Source organism: Triticum aestivum, chromosome 7B (assembly GCF_018294505.1).
Source record: "Triticum aestivum cultivar Chinese Spring chromosome 7B, IWGSC CS RefSeq v2.1, whole genome shotgun sequence".
Lineage (NCBI taxonomy): Eukaryota > Viridiplantae > Streptophyta > Magnoliopsida > Poales > Poaceae > Triticum > Triticum aestivum.
Genome location: NC_057813.1, coordinates 604819131 through 604823227, shown reverse-complemented (window position 1 = coordinate 604823227; position 4097 = coordinate 604819131). Strand labels below are relative to the sequence as shown.

Genomic DNA, 4097 nt, shown 5'->3' with positions numbered 1-4097 from the left:
GGCCCTCCGCCACGCGCCGCCCCTGCCTGCCACCGCTCCTCCGCCGTGCGCCGCCCCCGCCGTGCACTGCCACCACCCCTGCGGCTTTCCACCACCGGGAACACTCGACGCCGACGCCGCACCTTCCCCCAACTCCTCTCTCTCCTCCTCCTTTGCCGCACCGCTCTTCATCACCCGGCCAACTCCGTCGAAACGGGCAGGCGGCGCTGGAGTTCGCCGGAACGGGCCGGCGGGCGGTAAGAGCCGCGGCGGCGGCGCGAAAACTGTCAGATTCAGGCGCGGCATCGACGGATCTGGTGGCTGGTGTGGCAGCTTGCTAGATGGCGGCGGCTGGAGCCCTACTCATCCAGAGAAAAAGAGAGACAGGCCGTGAGGGAGAGAGGAAGAAATGAGAAGGAGAAGGGGCACAGGGTGAGGTAGGCAGGTAGGGCGGCGTGCTCCTATTGAGGCGGCAGCGTGCGGTTGCCGGCAAGGGTAGCACATCTCGCTGGAGCACACGTTGTTCCTGGCCAGAGGCCTCGGATCGACCGGCTGGGCTCGGCGCTGCTGAGCAACGACGGTGGCGGGGGGTCAAGGGGATCGTTGAGGACGCCAGCAACAGCCTCTTCAAACTACGCGTAATCACTGTACCATTGGCTGCATCGGTTATTTGTATGAGATTCACCCTCTTTGTGTTGAGGAAAGAGCCGGAAGGAGAGTACATGGACGAGGAGGGGAAGAATGACTAGGCAGATTGCCCACAACTCTGCACAGGTGCAGCCAAACAAAGCCTAGCTGGACATCATTTGTCAAGGTTTGCACACAACTACACACTGAAAATTCTAGCTAGGTTGATTCAGATATTGGTGCTACTGCCTATCATCCATAGCATCTCCTCTTTTTACCACCAGCCACCACTACCACAATGGTACAGATCTCACCTGAACTCCATGTCACTCCCTTGCCTTAATATCTTCTTATACTTGTTGTTTGTTTGGTCCATCTTCAGTTCCTCGCACAAATCAGGTTGTCTCACCGGCCTACAGAACTTGGATATTTGCTACGACAGTCTGTTGGTTGATGCCCATCGAGAGTTCAAGACTAATCCACACTAGACATTCTTGATTCCTTATTATTTGCATTATTTTTAGATCCATTACCTTCTTGCATATCATCATCTATGCAGCACATGCCAACAAGCTCTGTCGACGTGGTGCGTATATAGTAATCTAACAAGGCAGTACACATGTATGCAAGCAGGTATGCATCAATGGACATAGGCTCCCAATTATCTTCTCGCTCTGTACTACTTAGACCACACGCAAGAACCCATTATAAGTGATTTTCTATGCATCTCGATTTCATCCCATATCAAAGATTTTTTATCTTGATTCTCTTATGTATAGCACATGCATATTAGAGAAGTCACATCCGCTCAATTATCGTGTATCACAAAGTTAGGCAGTAGTGGAATAAGATCATACAGCTTCCTGTTATTTTAGATATTATCATGTATAGTAAGGTGCCTATTTGCAGGAAATAAAGCACAATTGTGACACGAAAAGTTTGAACATAACCAACGCGGTTTTATCTTGCATTCATGAGACTCGCCTTTAAAGTGTTATCTTTCCACACAGAGAGATATATGAGACCATGAGGGCATCCTATAGACAAAAAGGACATTCGAGGAATTAAAAAATTGAATCGTCTCCACAGAACAAACTGCAAGCTTTGAAATCATTGAAGTGTTGACAATTCTGTAATCTCTTAACATAGGCTGCCACCATCATGCTTCTCAGGTAGGCTAATCCTTTTCTCCATCAAGTTGTTCATTGCGTTCACGACAGTGAGTAGCACAGAACCTAAACAAATTCATAATATTGTCTGTTGATGTCCCCACCATGAAGGCCCGGAGGCTCTGTTCGTAATCACCTCTCGCCATATCCGGGGAGGATTATGGTCTAGGGCTCTAGGCAGAGCGGCGCATGATGCTGTAGTGTGGCTATTGTCAATGACACGGTCGTGATGTTGTCCACTTTGTCCCGGTGGTTCGAAAGCAACGCAATGACATCATGTTTCTTCTCCTCAGCGAGTTTATTATTTTTCATAGACCTCATGGTATAAATATAAGTTCTTGATTCTTCTTCCACTCGATCATATTCATCTGCATCTACTTGGTTGAAATATATTTTTTCCCGAGTGAATACCTTGCTTCTGTACAACTGCTATGTAGGAGCAGAGTACCGAGGGCTGAGGAGACAAGTGCTGGAGAGGGTGGCATGCATCAGGATGAGGGAAGAAAGTGCTGGAGGATGTAAACATTTGGCGGAACATGTATATAGTGGTTCTTTGTGGGGAAAAATGTATAGAGTGGTTGGTGTATACGTCCTTTTTGTGATAATAATAAATGAAGTGCATTCTGGTGCTATGGTTGTGACTAAAGATGTTAGCGGCAGAAGCAATTGCTACGTAAGTGTGAATAACCTGGTGTGGTGCCTCTTTTGATCCTGCTTTGTTTATTTTGCAAATCATTAATATATTTCCATCGCTTTTCTTCTTCCATGATTGCTCTAATCTCCAGCAGTTTTGTGTTGTTGATAATAAGTAGTTTATGCAGTTGTGATCATGAAATTGTATTGAGCAGAATAGGAAAATGTTAATGGAATAGATTATGCCTTAACTCTGTTCAAGATAGGTCTAAGATGTGATCATGGAATTTTACTTAGAAAAAAGGTTATTTGTGTAATGGAATAGATTGTGCTTGAACTCTGCTTGATTATGCTGTAACTGCTCGAGACAGGTCTCAACTTAAATAGTTAGGAAAGAAAAATGAGTGCCACCTGAATTATAAGTTTATAACACAACGTGTCTCATCCGAAATTGTGCTTACAAGGTGTTTGATCTGAAAACTACGTTCATGTATACAATGTGGTACAAAAGGTTGATGAAATCATCATATGAAAATGCTTCAGCGTTTCTAAATTACGTAGTACAGTATTATCAGGTTTTTTTGCATTATTTCCCAGTTCTCTTGAGGTACTATTCCTCAATCCCGCCTGCCAGATAAATGATGGGTTTTGTTTACTTAATGTGGCTGCCTGGTTAACGAAGTCATGGTTTCTGTTAGCTATTTTTTTACACTACCTAAACAACAACTCATCTTTCTACCTACAATACACACTACTCCTCGATTACGTACAAGACACGGATGGTGTTGATGCTCTGAGGGCTAATGTTCATTTTTAGAGGAAAATAATCTCAGATTTCTAACTGAACTCTAATCACATCTACGTATGGTTGTAGAACAAAGAACATATTACACATCAATGTAATCCCTTCTAGATTGCTGTAGAACAACTAAAGTTTATGTCCCCGTTGCAACGCACGGACAATTTTCCTACTATATAATAAATCACGGGTTGACTCTTTGGGTTCACCGTCACAATACCCTTCTTCACGTGAATTTACGCTTTCAGTTTTTTTTTCGGTTTCGTCCCGCTTAGATGATCTATACTATTATTGTTTTTTATGAGGTGGTACTAATTTTTGACACGCCACACCTAATTATATTTTCGTCAACATTGCCTCGCCAGCAATAATGGGCCTCTGCCCCCACTGTAATGGGCCTTGGCGCATCTGACCGATGCAGGCCAGCATGGGCTTTTTTAAAAGGAGCAAAAAATAGACGCCATGTAGAATACCGAGGTCGAACTCAAGACCTTTCGTTCAGTCTAGGAGATACCAACCACTCAGCTAGCACATGCCATGTTTATTACTTCCACCTCGCCGTCAGAAATGATTTGCACCTATTCATATACATTATGATTAACAAGCAAACGTGGGGAAGGAGGAAGGGAACATTGTGGTGACTAATGGATGTGAGCTAAATAAACAAGATTGGGGGACGTGTTGTGCACACTCCATGACAAAAACAGAGGATTGTGTGGGCTGCCCCATAATTTAAAAGGAAGAGGATTTGTAGGCTACCTCAGTAATTAAAGGCAGAGGAATGTGGGTTGCATGAAGCGTATTTAAACAAGATGAGGTCCAAAGGTCGCCGTTGCATGCTCCGTCTGTCCGCCACCACCACACAACACTCTGAAGATCGAAGCTGCATT

The 4097-nt window shown here is 44.7% G+C and overlaps 1 long non-coding RNA gene across 2 annotated transcripts; it reads left to right on the top strand.

The window, feature by feature from the left end:
* The first annotated feature begins 17 nt into the window (after nucleotides 1-17).
* LOC123158297 (uncharacterized) lies at nucleotides 18-2462 on the top strand. Of its 2 annotated transcripts, none has more exons than XR_006479292.1 (4): nucleotides 18-793; nucleotides 989-1239; nucleotides 1617-2097; nucleotides 2213-2462. It is a non-coding gene; the product is annotated as an uncharacterized lncRNA (long non-coding RNA). The 2 variants fall into 2 exon arrangements; XR_006479291.1 differs by having other exon boundaries at nucleotides 18-907.
* Nucleotides 2463-4097: the final 1635 nt, after the last annotated feature.